This window comes from Parasteatoda tepidariorum, chromosome 4 (genome assembly GCF_982258835.1).
Source record: "Parasteatoda tepidariorum strain Cologne lab strain chromosome 4, Ptep-v5.0, whole genome shotgun sequence".
Taxonomy (NCBI): Eukaryota; Metazoa; Arthropoda; class Arachnida; order Araneae; family Theridiidae; genus Parasteatoda; species Parasteatoda tepidariorum.
This window is the reverse complement of record NC_141758.1, coordinates 41,048,574-41,069,481: the sequence shown is the minus strand read 5'-3', so window position 1 is coordinate 41,069,481 and position 20,908 is coordinate 41,048,574. Positions and strand designations below refer to the sequence as shown.

Here is a 20,908-nt window from a genome sequence, read left to right as displayed (position 1 = left end):
TTTTGTTCCAGTAAGGTCAGTTTCCTCACATTTAATTAATCACATTAAAATAACTTCCTCGTAGGGAACGGATAGGCATGTTTTCCAGAAACATGTGTTTTCCTGCCTAGGCGTATAATTTGCATTTTAATTTCATTAAAATTTGAATCAGGTGATAGGTGTTTTTAATTAATACGATTTGAGACTTTATCATTCAGATATTTCAAGGATTAAAACTTCAAACTTTTTGCTCTACATAATTTTTTCTTGCTATTTTTTAAAAACAAGTAAATCACAAAAATAATTGGAAATAGCCTTGTGGCATTTGTATAAATACGCCTAGGTTTTAATTAATGGTAATAAGTCAGATTCAAGATGATCTCTAAGGTATGTATAGGCTCATGAAGTATCTATTTGAATGTTTTTACAATTCCTTGAATGATAATACTTAGCTTAATTTAAAAAAAAGTGTGTTTTTTGAACTTTTAAAACAATTACAATATTGCTAATTATGTCTTTCTTTTAAATAAATGAAATGTGAACAATATATTTTTGATTTTAAGGAAGCATTAAAATACTAACTTAAGTTAGAATGCTATTTTATTAATTTTTCAAATAATTGTTGTTTAAAATATTAACATTTAGTTTGAGAAGCAATTAATGTAATTAATTTTTAAATTTTGATTAAGATTTAGAAGAATTAGGAATTAAGATTTAAGATTTTTTTTAAAATTTTGTTTGATAAGATTCATATAAACAACTTATAGGCTAATTGATCATCATATAAAGAAGACTGAAAAAGTGTGTAAAATGCTTTAAAAAGTATACTACTGAAAACTACCATTAAGAACTCAGAATATTTATACTACTAGAAAAAAAATAATTAACAGTTTATGTGGGAAAAGCTCGTTTACAGAAATGCAATTAACTTTCTGACACATTAATTATATCTTAATAGGGTATTTTTCTGTTACCCTTTGTAGAGTCAATTCTTTTGAGAGTAAAAAATGACCGTTGACCAAAAATAAATAAAATTAAATTAAATTAAATTATTTAAATAAAAAGTTGAACTTACTTGTGCTTGGTTAACGGATAATTACCCCAAACAATACACAAATAATTAAATTGAGCTGTAAATCTATGAAAATAATTGCTACTATCAAGAACAAATTTATTACTGGAGTTGTAGAAATTAAACAGTGTATATGCTCTCTTTGTTAAGAATAGTCTGGATTTGAATCATATCCATAAAAATTTTTATACATTTTAATACTCGCACTTAGCTATTAACATCTATGTTTGTTTTTTTCCTTCATAGCTAATCATTGATGCTCATATAATTTTAAATAATTTCCAAAAGTATTTTTTTAATAATTACGCCTCATGAGATTAGTGACCGGAACACAGTACTAATTTCTATGTGTGGGAGTTATTTTTTATTAAATCCTATTTGCTACACTATCCTACAATAATGGAAGAGATTTCGGTTTTTGACTTTTTTTTTAAATTTCTGAAGAAATACTTAAGAGGATTATTTTGTACTAGGAGGCTTCGCCCCCTGCTCGCTAACGCTCACCAATGCATCATAGCAATAATGAAAGTAGAAGTAAAGTTAGTACTGTAAAATTAAAGCAATATTTTTAATCAATGAGCCAAGTTCTTCAAGAAGCAGTTGTAGAAGTAGGTTGTTTATTTAAAACTTTTTATAGAATTTCTTCAAAAACACAATTGTTAATTTGGGCATTTGGCGATACAACACTTATAGAATTGAAGGATTTGTTACGTCAAGCGCTCAGGTATCATAATTTTGATCTAGTTGCGCTTCTATGTCATTTTGATTTATTAAGTTAGCTTTCAAAAAATTCTATGGCTGGCAACAGCATTTTTATTTTTTAAGTTGTTTATTTTTATTTCTTTTAGAATTCGTTATTTTTTAAGCTAAATGTTTTTTAACCTAACAGAATTCTTTGCCGACTGATATATGAAGAAAATAAAGTAAATATTTAAGTGTTGTGAAAAGAATCTTATTTAGTTGTACAAAGTACTTCAGCCAAAATGTGGGAGCCACGTAAGAGAATTATATATATTAGATCAGAAACACATCATTAAAAGGCAGAATGCTTTGATGTTTTCAAAACGTAAACAAAGCAAAGCAAACGTTGCCACCGGCGGAAAAGAAATACAGCCAAAATTTGGGAGCCACGTAAGAGAATTATATATAATAGAATTTTAGAGGTGCATATAGTGCATGCGATTTTTCATACTTAACAATCAGGTTTAAAGCTTTCTAAGGTTTGAGGGACGGACGATAAATTACGAAAAAAAAACAAATATGTTTGAACACCCCATACCAGAAAATCAAGAAATTAGTTTATAACTTGAATCGACTATTTTGGCTGTTGTGACAGTTGCATTGACTGTAAGTCTAGCTCAATAATTTATATCATTATAAAATGGATTTAAAGGATATTATTATAAAAAAACTAATATTTTTGCCCTACGTTTATTTTTATAACTTTAAAAATACTCAATAAAATTAAACAAAATTTTTGGCGCAATTTAAAATTAATTATACTTTAAAATTTTAAAAACATTTGTTATAAACTGCGCAAGATATGAATATTTAAAATAGTTATTTTAGACCACGCATGTGGGAAAAATGTTTTAATTTTTCGCCTTAATTTTATAGTGAATCGTATTTGGTAACTAATGAAAAAAGACTGATTTAAATATCTTAAAAATTTAAAAAGCCTTTTAGCAATTTTCTAAGTAGTTTTTGTACATTTTGAAAAGAAAACTCAAAACGATAAGAGATTTTTCACAAATTTCATTATAGGTTTTTATATGATGGTATAACTTGTAATACTACAAAAGTTTGTAGAAAACCCCATACATTTCGAGATTTTTTTTTTTTTGAAGTACATAACCTACTTTGAAAAATGCTTGAAACTATTTAAATTTTTAAAATATCCCTGATAGATTTTTTTATTAGTTGCCAAACATGATTCACTATAAAATGACGAAAAAATGCAAATTTTTTTCACGTATGCGTAGTATGAAAGAGCTACTTTATATACTTACGTCCAACGCAGTTTTTAACGAATTTCTTTTGAATTTTAAAACAATAATTTTGTAACTAATTTTAAAGTGTTCACAAAAATGTGTTTAATTTTACTGAATATTTCTAAGGCTACAGCAAAAACATGTAAAAAATTGTTTTTTTTATAAAACTTCTACATCCTCATAAATATCTAATATCTATTATATATCTCTTACGTGGCTCCCAAATTTTGGCTGTATTTCTTTTCCGCCGGTGGCAACGTTTGCTTTGTTTTGAAAACACCAAAGCATTCTGCCTTTTAATGATGTGTTTCTGATCTAATATATATAATTCTCTTACGTGGCTCCCAAATTTTGGCTGAAGTATTTCGTACAACTAAATAAAATTCTTTTCACAATAGTTAAATATTTACTTTATTTTCTTCATTCATAGAGAAAACAGTTGGCAAAGGATTCTGTTAGGTTAAAAAACATTTCGCTAAAAAAATAACGAATTCTAAAAGAAATAAAAATAAACAACTTAAAAAATAAAAATACTGTTGCCAGCCATAGAATTTATTGAAAGTTAACTTAGCAACATAAATCAAAATGACATAGAAGCGCAACTAGATCAAAATTATGATACCTGAGCGCTTGACGTAACAAATCCTTCAATTCTAAAAGTGTTGTATCGCCAAATGCCCAAATTAACTATTGTGTTCTTAAAGAAATTCCATGAAAAGTTTTAAATAAAAAACCTACTTCTACAACCGCTTCTTGAAGAACTTGGCTCATTGATTAAAAATATTGTTTTAATTTTACAGTAGTAACTTTACTTCTACTTTCATTATTGCTATGACCCTCTTTCATTACATTTTGCAACTTCATGCTAAATTTGAGGAGTTTATGTTGTTTTGTGGATGAATACTGACATTTAGAAATGTGTACATAAAAAAATAATATTTAGAGGTTAAGAGTTGCCTCAGAAAAATTTGAATTGTTGACATTGAACTTAACAATGAAAACAATCGTTTTTGTGAAAAATTGAATTGAAGACATCAAAACTAAAAATATTGTGTTTCAACTTAACAATACTACCTTAATTTATACTTTAGAATTGCCTCGGAGAAATTTGAATTGTTAGCAATGACTTAAACAAAAAGTTTCATTTTAACTGACAAATACTATATTGTGATTTTAACTTTTTCTATGACTATACTCATTTTCTTACTCTTTTCTTTGTTTTTTATACATTTTATTTTTTTGTGATAAAATAAAAAACTTATAGTTGCTCTGCTTCTGAACACTGATGAAAACACAAAATGATGGGCTTTATCAATCAAAAATATATACATTTATTTTACAAATTCCATATTATTAAGGTGGCGCCCTTCAGAGAATTAAAAATACAAAATTATCTTCATCAAAGCCGACACTTTACATCCGGCGTTCAGTGGCCGACTACTATTTCATATTGTTTTACAACACATGGCTTTAGCCCTCTGGTGGGAAAGACTTTAAAACAAAACTTACAACAGTTACTTTTCTCAACAACTGAAATTTAGAATCGTGTGATTAAGAAAAATATGTGAACTGCTTGCAATTTCCAATTAATATTGAAATGTACAGGTTTAGAATTTTCTACAGGGAAAAGTTTTCGGAACTTCAGTAGTCAAAAAAGTATACAAAAACTAGACGTTAAGAACATATCCAATGAGCGAGTAAAGCGAGCATTGGATTGCGAAGCAATCCGAAACGAACTGTGAAAGCAGTTCCGGGGGTTGGTGAGCGCCAGCGAGCAGGGGGCGAAGCCTCCTAGTATAAGATATTTGCACAAACTTTTATGCAGTTAATGCAAATAAGAACCAAAATTATCGATACAAGTCACAAGCAATTATTGCTTGATTTTCTGGCATGAAGTGTTCAAAAATACTTATCTTCTTTTTTAATTTGCTGCAAGTCCCTCAAACTGCAGAAAGCTTTAAGCGTTATTGTTAAGTATGAAAAATTGCCTGAACTAAATGCCGCTAAAATTACAGAATCCTATTTGTATTTCAGAGATTTAAAAAAACTTTAAAATCTATCACTCTTCCATGAACTGTAGGTTAATGTATAGGAACACGTCTGATAAGTACGCTTTATCAGATTCTTTGTATTTTTAATACTTTTTATATTTTTCGGTATTTTAAAACTTCGTTAAACAACTGCTGTAAAAATCAAAACATTTCCAGACGTTTTTTGAATGCTTGTATAAAACGAACTTTCCTTCAATTTGGTCTAAATGACAAATAACAAATTCGGATTACTGTTAACAACAGTAAACCTACATTTAGTTGCAACCAAGATAAATGCACATTTAAATCCTAGAAAAATTTTAGGTATTCATTCTCTTCGCTATCTTCGCCGCCACCAATGCCGGTATCATCCCTTCTGGACATTTAATCAATACTGGAGTCAGCATCCGGCAACAAGTTCAAGATGTAAGAATGACATCTGTTATTTCTTTTACTTAAAACGTATATTTATTTTTAAAACCAAAAGCTGTAATCAAATATATTTTTCAAAATTTAATAGGGACATGGCAACTATGCTTTTGGATATGACATCAAGGATGGCAAAGGAGCCACCAACTCCAGATCTGAAGTAGGAGATGCTCATGGAAACAAGAAGGGATCATACACTCTCGCTGACATCGATGGACGAGCAAGAAAGGTTGAATACGTTGCTGACGGACATGGATTCAGAGCTGTTGTCAAGACCAATGAGCCCGGAACTACTGCCAGTATACCAGCTGCTGCTGTCATCGCCAGTCCATACGCTGCACCGGCTAATATTGCTCATACAACCCAAACTTTTGGGCATGGTGTTGCTGCTCCCTTGGTTGCTACTGCTCAAGCTACTTATGGACATGCTGATGTTGGATATGTCTCAGGCTTAGGCTATGGCATTGTAAATAATCTAGTAAATGGTTACACTTATGCGGACAATTATTAACAATTCATTATTAAGGAAAGTCATTTCTACGTAATTACATATTAATTAATTTTTGAAAAAATATCATCATGAAATAAGGTATACGAAAGTCTACGCCACAAAACATATTTTCCAAGAAGATTTGCCAAACAGACTGCCAAAGAAGCTCAGGTGTTGCTAAATTACTGTCAGTGTTTTAATGAAATTAAAATATTTGTTTAATATTAGTTTATATTTTATTTCATAACCGGAGTTAAAACACCAACCCAAATTTTTGTAAATAAATTTCAATATTTAACTCCGTATAGCCTTGTAATTTCAAGCCCAACTCAGAAGACAAGAGATCTCCTGGAGTATTAGGACAAACTAGCCTTCGTGGATGACTTTTTGGTGGCACTATCCTGCATTTACGTTGCACGGAGAGTAAGACTACGTTAACCTTCCACTATTAGCACGATGCCAAAAGGATTCTAACCCATGATTCGTCTACCACTGAGGATATTTTATGTCAGCACTATGGTCTATATCAGCCTGCAACCAGCCACCTCTGGGATTCGAACCTGATTCACCTCATTTGGGAGACAAACGCTCTATCTCATGAGCCACAACGGCTCAAAGATATTATACCAACGGCATGCGGTGTTCCCAGGTGGTCACTCCGAAACACTGATCACGCTCCATATGATGCTTGACCTCGATGATCGAATGAGAACTGGTACTTTCATCATGGTATGGCCGTTGACTTCGTATACTTATTAGCTAAATTTCCGTAATTTTGTTTTCATTACTCTCTAGAATTATTCTACATTAGGGTACACTCTAATTTCTTCTAAAGTTACCGCTTATTTTTAGACAATAATATTAACTTGACAAAGTGCAACTAATATAAAGTTGACAAATGTGTCTGAAACTGCTTTTGCGGTTTTGGTACACAAATTTCGCTATGATGTTTTAGTTTTTTTACATTTTCTTAAATAATATTTAGATGTCTACGATAATTGAAGCATATTTTGTATGTTCTAAGACTGTATAGTACTTTCTTTTAATTTTGAAATAAATTTTTATAATAGGGCACATAAATGAAAGAAAAATAAAGATGTATAGAGAAAACGAGAACTACAACTATTGCCAAAAGTCTGTTTTAAAATATTGCATACAATTCCCTCCATACTTTGCTCCATAGATTGACTATTCTTTCTGTTTATTCATATTTGTGTAAATAAATATTTATTCTTAATGGTTTAATTATTTATTTTTTCATTTCCCCTCAAAACAGATTTATATTCAGTTTGGATACAGGACTTCAAGAAATATTGTAAAATTTGGGAAAATATTATTCTGAAACTGTAAGATGAAATTATTGTTTTAGACAAAAATTACTTTTTTAAACGTCGTTTATAGTTAGTTAATTACCGAAAATAAATTACAGGAATAAATTGCATATACAATACCACGGGCCATGAATTCTGAGCAGTTACTAAAATTTGAAAAAAAATCTCCAATTTTATTATTTAAATATGAATTTTATTTCAATTTACATTTTATTTTAATTTTTAGTCTGAAACATCAAATGATGCTTCAATCAAAACATATTTTAAAAGAAAATTGCTCGTTGTTTAGTATAATCATAGTTTTTTTCAAATTCAAAACAAACATCGAACATATCCATCTTGAAATATTCAGGGAGTAATTAAAAATCATCAATATTGTTTCCAAAACACCAGTATGCATTAGCATTGATTGGTAACTTACTATATTAGCTTGTTACAAAGAAGAAATAAAAATTGACCAAGCTTTAAAATACATAATTAATAAAACATTGGAAGGTCTCATGTAGAAATCAATTCACATTATTCTTCATAAATATTTAACTAACACAGTAGGCCCATTGACAATTTTTTTAACATTTTTTACAATGCAGTAATCATTTAAAATTTATTTCATTATGGAAAATTGAGCATCAATTAATTCGGAAATGTCTATATGTGTGATGAAGTATTTATAGGAAATTAGAAACAAAACTTATCTTGCAAAAACACTTTATTTTCTAAGTGTATTTTTAGATAAAATATAGCACGACACTTTGCTATTTTTTTAAAAAACTGCCAGACAAAATTTTTTTAAAGCGTAATTCATTTGAAATGTGGTGAGTGTTAGAAAATATCCTCGCGTGCAAAAAAAAATGTTATTACAAATTTAAAAAATAATATTTAGTCCAAGCATCCGAAGCTCAAATCAGACTTAAATGGGAGACGACTTAACTGTGGATAATTTGCGAATTTATTATAATTTTTTGCTGCCCTTTTAAACTTTTTTTCCTGTTTAAATAGGAACAATAATTTGTTTGTGAATACCCATACATGTCAAAAAGTATTTATGCAAATGATTTAAAAAGAATTTGTGCAATCCAAACATTCAAAGTTCATATGTTATTGCTAACATAAGAATGAACACTTTGCAAAATTTTTACTGTTAATATATCTTAAATATTATACAAAAGAAACAATGAAAAATGAAAAAATGAAAATTATGAAAAAATACGACAACCGAAGCTGACGTCTTCAGGTGGTACCAGCTCCGGAAGTCATAAATGCAAAACCTTTTCTATCGAGAGAGCACGACAAATGTCAAAATTGCTCTCTCTGTACCCCAAAGATTTTGCCAAAGTCCAGGAAGAAAATACAATGCAAAACTTAAAATACATAAAGCAAATACAAAAGTATAAAATCAAGACTAATACATAAGAATAAAACGCAGCAAAACTTACTTTAAAATTAAATTCCATAACAAAATTACACTATTAGGCCGGGATAGCCTGGTCGGTAGTGCGCGTAGTAAAGTGACTGGTGCGCGTTGAATCTGTCGAGTCGCAAAACTCCTCCATGTTCCCACAACAAATCAATAACTCTGGGGGCACCGGATTGGAGATCGATCGTTCTCTGATTCAGGTCAAAATTACGATCTATGGATGAATGAATGTATGTATGAATGGGTCCGCCCTATAAACGGGTGCGACGAATGGTGTGGCAGAAGTCGAATTCTTAGCCATGGATGGCACCACTGAAATGCACACTCTGCCTTAAATTTGCTCGGTTTCACCAAGCAGGCTTGCCCGTGTGGCAAAAGGCATTAGAAACTACAACACACTTTTGACTGCCAAACAACAACAACAACAGCATAATATTTTGTATAGAAATATTTATGCAAAATATTCTAAAATATTTTGTTTAATCCAAAATATACCAAATTAGAAGCATATAAATGGCTAACATAAGGTACTTTTTGATTTTTTATAATATTTTTCAATTCCCAATTCGCTTGAATCATGTTTCAAACTTAAAAGGGATCGTCAATTTGTTTGTATGTACCTATTCATTTCAAGAAATATGCAGGCTAACGGTAAAGAACACCATGTCCCAAAAACGGTATTTTTTTTTAACTTTAAAAGATTATTTGGTTAATCATGGAGGGTGTTCTATGAAGTGTTAGTATAATATTTTTCAATATAGTTTATTGGACATACACCGAAGGCGAATTGACAAAACATACCGTAGATTGTAAACTAGGCGATTGCAAGTGGAATTGGCGATGGATTACGCTTAAATGTGGTGGGAGAACGAAATTACATTAACCTAAACAGTGAAATTCGATATTTTTTTCTCCTCCTCGACTAGCCATGAAGAATAAAAATAACTCATTAATTCAGTTTAGTAGAGAATTAAAAAAGAAAATATCCTTTTTATTCTTAGGATCACGTTACAAATAAACTGTATTTATATTTTATTAAGCGCAATAATTTGTATTTTATAAAACGATCTAGTTTTTTGATATAACAGATTTAATTTTTTTTGCAAGAATTGTGTTTGTGAAGAAATAAAAATAATTTATTAATGAACCAATCACAAAAAATAACGTAACATTTTAATACCATGTTTTATTGGAACGCTATTTTAAGGAATTCTATTTAACTTTTATTGTAAGAAAACATAACCTGTTTTAATTTAGTGATTTTCTCTGTTAAATCAATCTTGATAAAAGAATAATGTAAACTTTTTTATGAACATTTTTTTTAGAAATTAACAAAGACATATTATTTATTAGAAAAAAAAATTGGAGTATTCAAAAATGTTATCACGCTTTAAAGTAAAAATTTCTTGCAAATAAAAAAATCGATATTTTTAAAATTTTAAAGTAATCGGAAATTCGCTAGTGAAAAAAGAAATATGTGAAATAATTTCAAGAAGGGAAAAATGTACAAATGAATGGATTTTTCTTCAATGACCTATATCGCGTTTGTTTTATTACTAGAAGCATTTATTGTAAAAAAATATTTATTAGAAAACTCTTCTTTTAATGGGATGAGATCTTAAACTTCGTAAAAAAATGATTCAATTCCTTAATATACACAAAAGTCCGTAAATACTTCATTTATTATGGAGGTCATAGATACCTTGATACTCTTTCAATATAAGAATAATAAATGCAATTAATAGAAAATGCACAACAATTTTAAAAATACATTTTATTTACATATATTGGGTGCAGGTTATTCTGCAACGATCATACGTAGCATAAATTTATAGATTCCTAAATACTGTTATATGAATTAGGTAATTAAAAACATAATTAAAAAAATAACAGAATTAAAAAATAATATAATTAAAAAAGTTTTCAACCTTTAATTGAAAACTTCCTGTTGTCAAGTATTTATAATAATTATAATTTTTAACAACTTTTTTAAACAAAAATTTTTAATTCTCAAACTTAATACTATCCTTCATATGAAAATATCCGAAAATTTGTAAAAGAAAAACTATATTTTAAAATTGAGCCATTGGCGACAACAGAGGTCAGATGTATATTCTGAGTTTAAATAAATTATATATTATAGAACTCACATTTAGGGCTTAGATCAATTTATTATCAGTTCATAAGAGTGTTTTTTAATAAATAAATGTAGTGATTGTTTGATTTATAATTGTAAGTCCTGAGTGTTTATGTTAAGTTATGTTTCCTTTGAAATAATTTTTGAACTATTCAAAGCAGGGCGACATTCATTTCAACTTAAAATGATAAAAACTTTAAATGAAATACTTTAAGAAAAATACCTTCTAAATAAGATTTAAATAAAACGCAATCACTTCGCCTGAGTGATTTTGTAAAGAAGCAGGGCGACATTCATTTCAACTTAAAATTATAAAAACTTTAAATGAAATACTTTAAGAAAAATACCTTTTAAATAAGATTTAAATAAAACGCAATCACTTCGCCTGAGTGATTTTGTAAAGAATTCTAAACTTTTTAATTTTACAAGTTAGGTGAAAAGTAAATATCTTACAATAGTGGTAGGGAATGAAGGAAATTCTAAATTAAATGAACATTAAAACATTGAGTGCAAAGAATTTTCAATTCACTTAAAAGTTCACTGGAAAGTTCCCAAGATATGGTGAAATGCGCAAAAAGTAAGGTTAACACTAAGGGGTCCTAACATTGCATTGCTTTCCTGACCAAACTATTGGGATAATATTTCCAGATTGCGGCAACCCCTATATACTGGGGATCAAAAATCCGAATACGCAGGAAAAAAATTTCTCAAAGTAGGCTCGTTTTAGTGTCTGATTTCCGAACTTAAAATATATTGTCTGTTATAATTAAGCGGCATATTTGAATTCACCCTCTCGATCCATTAAGATTGAGTCCTAGAACGTAAACATCTGATCATTAGATAAAAAGTTAGTTTTAGATTTTTGTTTACTGCTCACTGTACACTAAAACGCGATTTTTTTTTCTTTTGAAATTTCGATTTCAATGCCATTACTTCAATCTCCTTCGGGTTGTGCTTACTTTATAAATTTAATCTCAACTATATTTTTCTCTTCACTTTTAAACTGTAAAGACTTTTTCTCCTCTTGTAAATTATGAAAAAAATTATTAATCTGATTGCGTAAACAGTTAATTCATTAAAATTGGACATTCTCAATTAATTCCTTTCAATACTCATTTATATTATTAATAATAATTATTTACACAAAATTATAATGAAGGAAAGTTTGATTAGAAATTTGAAAGTTTTTGCTGCTATAATTAGGGAATTTCTATCGACAAAATTCAAGAAATTTTTTTTTCCAGAGCAAAATGCATTTTTATTTAAAAGGGAACAATAATGACTTAATATTTATACGATAAAAGACTCTCTAATCGCTAACACCGATGACAGGAGAAATTTTCAATTTTTTCTTTTCCACAAAAAATTTAAAACTTAAATTGTTGTTCTTTCATTATAAAGCAATCGTATAATATTCTCGTATCATGTAAAACTTTATAACGAAGTTACTTATCTACCGTTTTGCAGTTATAAAATGAAATAATTATTAAATTATACTTGCATTTTAAAATGTAATACTCAATTGTTCAATGAATTTTACGATTATTATTATAAAACTGTGTATAATGAACATTTCAATAAAAATAATTAGTACAAAATAGCTGCTAAAAATTCTCTTAAATATTTATAAATATCATACATTTATAAATTTCAGCTTTTCGCATTATTGCTAAATAATCTCTACGTCGAAAAATATTTAAGGAATTTCATAATAACAGAAAATTAAATAAAATTTTAAAAAAATTGTAAATGGTTATCGAGCAAAACCATTAAGTTTAATTAATGAATATAGAATCGGAAAAAGTCTCTGCTAAACAATAAAAACAATTTTTTTTTAATCTTTTAAGTAAACAAACTTTATTATAATAATCATTTCATTATTAAGGATTAAAGGTTATTGTGAAATTATTAATTCGAATTAGTGGATGAGTAGGAAAAGAATTTCACTATTCGAAATACATTTAATGAAAGTTATGAAACTATAGAATATGTAATAATGTGTAATTTTTCTATCTTAGTTCTATTACGACCTTTTAAAAAACGCTAATAAACAGAATTTAGTCAACAGATACAAACGAAACAAAAAAATACGCTTCATATTTTATTTGATGCAGAAGAATCAAATGAAGACCCGCACCCATATCTAACTTGTTGAATGTTATGCGATACCGAAAACAAAACAAAATCATAAGCACACAGCTGTTTGGCGATTTACGAGAACGCTCCTTTAACGCCAATAAGAAATTTTCGCCAACCCTTTGCAATCTACGGTATGTTTTGTCAATTCGCACACCGAAGAGCCATTACATTATGACCACCCTCCATCTATAACAATGAACTCGTCCAGGTTTTCATGGTTTCTCGCCCAGGAACAATGTTTTCATGGGGCACATTAGGACCCATAATCCTCATAGAACAATCCCTGGCGTCTGTAAGCTCATTGAACATAGTTGCAGACCAGGTTCACCCATTCATGGCAACAGTGCTTATCAACAGGATAATGCACCATGTCATAAGGGTCGAATCGTCGAGGAACATTCCAGTGACTTGACCCCCAAATTCACCTGACCTTAATCCAATAGAGCATTTGTGGTCCTACTTGGAGAATCAAATTCATGCTGCCACGCTACCCCCTCGCAATGTAAGGGAATTGCAGTGTAATAAAAGTAAGTAATACAGGACCAGTTGGTGAGTCCTTGGTACCAGATACCTGAGACTACCTATCAGCACCTTGTGGAATCAATGCCATGGCGGGTGCTAGCAGTTTTGAGGGCTAAAAGTGGTCCTACATGTTATTAGCAGGGTGGTCATAACGTAACGGCTCTTCTGTGTAAATAGTATTTTATGATTTTAACTTTGAATTTTTCATTTTTTAAGTACTTTTGCTTCTATACAGTTTTTTTTTCCGTTAGAGGAAATTGGACATGTTGCTTTTAAAATTGCCTAACTTGTCCATTTATTACGACAGGAAAAAGTAGCCTATATCTAAAGATAGAGTGAAACATCTACATTATATCAACTCAATTTTAGAAAATAATGGGCATAGTATCCTTTTGCCCCCTATGTAAAAACATATGGAAAATTTTAAGCAAATAAACACTTGTTTAATTCAAAACGACCTAAGTTCAGAGAATATAAGGATATCACTAATATAAGGATGGATAGTTTGGATATATACAATGTATATGCATAATATATATAATATACATGCACCCTTTACATATTATGTAAAGTAATTACACGAAATAATAAAGTCATATTCTAATCACGTTTAAATTGTTTAATCGCGATTAAGTCTAGTTATGGCTGACAAACAAATTTTAAAATATCGTGCAAAAACTCTTTTCTGATCACGTGATGACGTGATGATTCCATAAATATAGTTAACTTTCAATAACGGCGAAAACTGAACCACTTATTTATGAAAATAGTAAAACAATAATAATTACAGTTAAAAACCAATCCGTTATTCTAATAGGGTGAAACCACGCGAAAAACGCAAATAAATTATTAAATTTCAAAGCAAAGAGGCAAATTCAAATGACGTCTCTTTTCGTATCTATTATTTACGGGAGACACACAAGGCCATTAAGGTATAATTACCGTTTTTGTTGTTCATACTAAGCAAAGCGCATCTTTCACGAATATTTCCAATTGAAATCATGTTTTGTGATCCTTTCACCTAATATCAAAAGCCCTGCAATTAAAGTGAATATGCACCGTATATTTTTGTTTTCAGAGTTTTGAATAATTTGCAGAAAATTATAGATTGCATGCAGAAGTCTTTATAGTATTAGTAGAGATATCGTTCATAGAATTTTTATTCAGAAAAGCATGTATTTGTACATGAGAGTACATGTACTTCATTTATAGTTAGTGTATCAGCATGAAGTGTAATGTGGTAAGTGGAAATTCCTCTTTAGGAAAAAAAATTTTAGTAAGAAATATATGTATTGACTTGCATTGGATTGAAAATCTGCATCAATTCTGTGTCTTTCCGATTCCCGTAATCACTGTTTTCTGTAAATGCCTTCCGTGTACTTTTTAATATTTTTACTAACGAGAATTCGATTTGGATCAGGGCAAGGTTCATTTTACTTGTTCAATTAATACTGGGACTACTTACTTTGAGTAACAAAATGTGATGAACCTTCTCTTTTAATTGAAAATTTATCAATTTAATGTTTGAAACTCGCTTCATTCTCCATGTTTGCTTTTGTTTAAAAGACTAAACTTTAAAAACAAATTTAATGTAATAAAATGTCTCTGTTTAAATATGGAAGCAAAAGAAATGAAACTTATAAACGCTTCATTGAATTGGACTATTATGAAAATGACAGTGTAAAAAAATTGCAGTGTAAAAAAATTTAAAAACGCTAAAAATAAGCACTCAACACTAAAAATAGGGATAACTCCTTTCACAATGCACAGTGCACCAAAAAAAAAAGAAAAGAAAAATGGACAACCCTGATTAACTTCTGATCTAATAATCGGTTCCTTACGTTCTAGGATCTCACTCTTAATCGTTCAAAGAGGTACCCTTCAATATTTTAATTAATCAGTGCCGGCGATATTTTAAGTTACAAAACGAGACACAAAAACGTGCCTCTGAATAATACTTTTTTTTCAACGGATTCAGATTTCTGAATTAGAAATCAGATTTTTCTTTTTTAATTCGAATTATTAGGCAACTATTCGACTGATTTCACTTAAATTTTGCACTTGGGCCTATAAAATTACATTCTTCAAATGATGTAAAAAATTTTACACTTCGCAATTCAATTTCTTTCAACTATTATTAAATAAAATAGTAAAAAAATAATAAATTTACTAAAAGTTTATTCTTTTCATGGAATTATCTTTGGATACATAATGTTATAATTGTGAGAAAAAATGTTTTAATTCGCTTAAAAAGTTCTCAAGATATGGCGAAATACGGAAAAAATAAACTTAACTTTAAGGGGTCCAAACTTTGGATCGCTCTCCTGACAAAAATATGAGGACGATATTTCCCAGATTGTGACCATTCCCAATATTCTTGGGGTCCGAAATCTGAATACATCTAAAAGAAGGTATGTTTATTCAGCGGAAGTATGCATCAGATTTCGCATTTCAAAGTGCAATCTGCACTAATTAATTAGCATATTTGCAGCCATCTTCACAAACCATTAAGTTTGAGATCGCGAAGATCCGATCATTATATCAAAAGTTATTCGAAGTAGTCTATTTTTTTTACCCACTTGCATGTTTTAATAGACAATCTTCACCAATAGTACGATGGAAGGCATCAATCGTTTCGATTTTTTTTCTTCTGCCAAGCTTGTCGAATCTATTGTAAATTCTTCAGCTATGCAGTTTTTTTCGCGACAAGTAAATTTCAATCGTTAGCATCTATTAACATATATTCTAATTGTTACTAACTTGTAACAAATGCATTATTTGTATCTTAGTTTTTTTATTTTGAGGAAGAATGCAAAAGTCTTCTAGCAATTACTTTTATTTATAAGCAATTAGTAATGGAAAAATTAGGGAGATTAAATCAATATTCAGAAATAAGGGATGCCTATTAAATGGAAGATGAAAGCAAGCCCCTAACAATGATGTCAAAACACTTATATTATAGTATTAGAAAAGAAACATTTTTCTGAAATTAAAAACTATATACATAAAAACTATACATAACTATATATATATATATATATATATATATATATATATATATATATATATATATATATATATATATATATATATATATATATATATATATATATATATATATATATATATATATATATATATCCAGGATAAACAGTAAGTCTGTTATTATATTAAATAATTTCAGCCGACAAACACCTCATTGTAACTATGATAGAAATATATGTAAACGTGTTTCAGCAATCTGTCATATTATGAGCAAATGAATGCAGAATGGACATAAAATATTAAATATTTATTGGCAATATAGTTGGAATTATAACCGGTCTGGGGCATAACCTTTCGTGACTCGGGACGACTTTTACTTTAGGAGCCAAATTAAAAATTGCCACTTATATCAGATTTTTTATATCATACGTATTTGCTACGTATGAATTACAGATGTCTGAAGTAACGACCAACGCAACCGAGTCATTTCTTTTCCCTGAAGAATTCAAACCTTCTAAATAGTTATTATCCAAAATGACAGAATATGTCGATGAGTGTTCATTATTTAATTAAAAATTTCTACCTTTTTCTGACAGAAATTTTTTTTGCCATCTGTTGCTAAGAAGTTAGCTCGATAATAATTACGATCTAAACTAATACATATTTCTTTTTTTTTAGAAAATGAAAAATGATAAACGAGTGCTGTGTCACGCTCTCTTCATTTGTAGTAGCAAATTATTGATTGTATTGGAAATACTTTTAAATAGAAACATTTTTGCAAATTATGATTATTTTGTTTTGAAGCTTTTCACATTCGATCACTTTCACAAGACATCCAACATCGGATGGCGTGTTTAAAAACCTACTTTCATTAATATGTTTATTAGGAGAATGTGAATTGTAATTTTTTTCCAGATACGAAATAGTCAGATAGATATACAATAATCCAGTGGTCATCCTATTTTGTATGAAGGAAAGCATTATGAAATGGAAACAAGGGCTGATTACTGACGTCAGAGTTGGATACGCAAATGTGAGTTTCAACAGTTCATTATTTTGATTTGAACTTTATGATACATTTTGAAATATCGTTTTACACAGTCCTATAAAAAGTCATTTTTAATAACAATTTTTAAAAATTGTTGCTAAATTCTGCAATAAGTATTCTTGAATGTTTATTTTTAGAATATTTTGTCAAAAATGAAGTCATAATACACATAGCTGACAGTTAATTTTAAGAAAGGAAAAGCTAGTGAACTAGTAACTAGTGAAGAAGGCAAGACAATGATAAACACCTCCTGTTTTCCGTTTTAAAAAAAACAAGCTTAAAAACGATTATATGCAACACGTCCAAACATACACTGTAAATAATTCCAGATCAAATAACTGTAAAAAGTACCGACCATAACAGTGACAGAACTTTTCACAGTAGAATCCATTTTTACCGGAACCAATTACGAAGCAAAAGAATCTGATAAATCGCAATTTTTGCAATAATAATTACCGTAAAATCACAGAATTACTTTCACTGAATAAATATTACTATAAAAATTACAGTATAATATTTTGAGGTAAAAATGAATTTTACAGTAAAATGTACCCAAAGTTCCCACGTGGTATTCTGCAATTTGATCCGGAATTTTTTTTGTTCTAGAGACTAGAGTTGAAAAATTCGACTGCGCCTCCTTCACTAGCGTGATGTCAGATTTCGGAAGCATTTTGTATCTCTCGTAACTATAATTTAAATTGCGATTACTACCTATGTTTTTTTATTTAAAGTTTTGACTGGAATTTTAAAAATACATATTAAAAGGTGAGTGCCTAGCACTCTGTCTACGTATTACAAAAAATGCAGTATTTTCATTCAATTCAAGTTAAATTTAGAAAATAAAAAAATTCGATTAGAATTCTCTTACAAAATATCTATTTAGTAGTATTGTATAAAGATTTTAGAAGACAGGATAAGAAAAATTAAAAAAACCGGTTTGATTTCATGATTGAAATTGAATATGTTTACTTCATTCTTGGCAATATATATATTGCCAAGGCATATATATCTATATCTATCTATCTATATATATATATATATATATATATATATATATATATATATATATATATATATATATATATATATATATATATATATATATATATATATATATATATATACATATATATAATATTCGGTGTATCCACACCGATATTTTCTAGTTAATAACTTAAAAGCAGCATGATTAATGAGTCCATGTTGTGCATAATCTTTTTTATTTTACTAAACGATGGTGAAATAGCAGAGTTTAACCCCTCTCCAAAGCGGGAGAGGGGGAACACATATCCCGTCTAAGCTGACGGATTTTATTTTAGCATGATAAGCAACAAAAAAAAAGCCACGCAAAAACACTCGGTCCTGCGTTTTATAGGATGATTACAAGTTGTAAAGAAGTCCCAAAATAGAATTTCTACCCTTATCCTTTACTAAAGATATTTTATGAAAAGGAATAAAGTTTTAATGCTTTTATTAATACAAAAGTATTTAATTTTTGTATTACATCCCCCCCCCCCCAAAAAAAAAAATATTTGGTAAGCCAAAAAAAAATAATAAAATTTAGAATACTATGAATTTATAAAATTTACGTTGGTATGACTGTCCTCTTTCCTACTATAAATAAAATTTTCCAATATGTGAAAAACTTATTTACAGCAACAACAATAAAAACATAATAATACAATTTATCTATTTAGTGAACTAAACAGAAAGAAAAAATGAAACATTTTATATAACTATTCTAAAAAACTTTTCAAAAATTTTCACACAAAAATATACAAAATTTTTATGCAAAACGACCTGGACAACAAGTGTCATTTAATCAGAATTTAAGATTCTGTATGGTTAATGGGGTTATTTACTTGATGAAATTCTGTATTCCCCGTTTACATGGAGGAAAACAGAATTTCATGAAGCACTGTGAAATTGAGAGATCCAGACTGGATAAAACAAAAATAGTTTAGAAAGTTTTTTCTCACTGTGTTGAGAAAAAAAAAAGTTCATGTTACTGCGCCCTCACTCCCAACTGATGCTGAGGTAAACATCTCCACACAACGCGATTCGGATCTCTCAAAAATATAGGGATTACTTCTTCCCTTGAAGAAAGTAAAAATTTTCTTTTGTTGACTATTCATGATTTAATTTTAACATTTGTGGGCTGTGATATTTCCTAAGCTTTGAAACATGTACTATTTCAAAATTTTGTTTACTTAAATTATTCTTTTTATTTATTTTGTAATTAACTTCTGAAATTTTTTGAAGAATTTTATACGGTCCACTAAAAGGAGGTGACAACTTCCTCGTATTAGGATAAGTAAATTCTTCAAACAGAACTAATTCATCATTTTTAAAGTCTATATCTAAAAATCTAGCATCATAATAAATTTTATTTCTTTCATGATATTCTCTAGTTCTTTGAATTGCTATTTTTTTAGCTTCTTCAACAGATGGATAGACTTTTTCATTTAAGGGATTTTCGTAGGGGAGTCTACCATGCATGAGGTATGCAGGTGGAAATTTTGTTACAGAATGGGGTGTTAAGTTATAAGTATTAACTATATCTTTTAACAAAACAGGCCAGGGAGTTTTAGTAGGTTTTTCATTAATTTTACATTTTAAACGCGTAATTATTGTTTGACCAAGGCGTTCAACCTTGCCATTTGACTGCGGATGATGTGCAGTTGTCAATAATTGTTGAATTTTATTATGTTTCAAAAACTTTTTAAAATGAGAAGAAGTAAAGGCAGCGTTTCGATCACTCAACAAGGATTTAGGAATTTGATTTTGAAAAAAATTTGTATAAGTTTCTGAGCTAATGGATTTTGATGCAAAAGCCCAAATGTAGCGTGTAAGGTGGTCAATAATTAAAGTTAAATATTTTTTTGTTGAATTATAGTAATTCAATCCACCAACACTATCTATTGCTAGTAAGTCAAAAGACTGATTAACAGGGGGTAAGGATTGTAATAATCCAAATCTTTTCTGTCGCGGTTTTTTATTTAATTGGCACGTATGACAATGTTTACAAAATTTTGTTATATCTGAAGTTATGTTGTTCCAATAATAAACAAGGGTTATTAAGTTAATCATTTTCTGAATTCCTGGATGATTAAATTTATCATGAGCACTTTGCAGAAGTTTTAATCTTAACGAAAATGGAACAACTATTTTAGTAAAATTTTTCTTACGTACACACAAAACATTATTGATATCAACAAATTTACCTTGTAAGTTATCTTTCCTTTGAGCTTCCACTATTTCACTCAAATTCAATAAATGTGAAACATGAACATTATTATTTTTACTATTACTTTGGACAATTGAATGTGTTGCATCTC

The 20,908-nt window shown here is 29.0% G+C and overlaps 1 pseudogene; it reads left to right on the top strand.

The window, feature by feature from the left end:
• The first annotated feature begins 354 nt into the window (after positions 1 to 354).
• On the top strand, positions 355 to 6,012 carry LOC107446333 (adult-specific rigid cuticular protein 15.7 pseudogene; annotated as a pseudogene).
• The last annotated feature ends 14,896 nt before the right edge of the window (positions 6,013 to 20,908 follow it).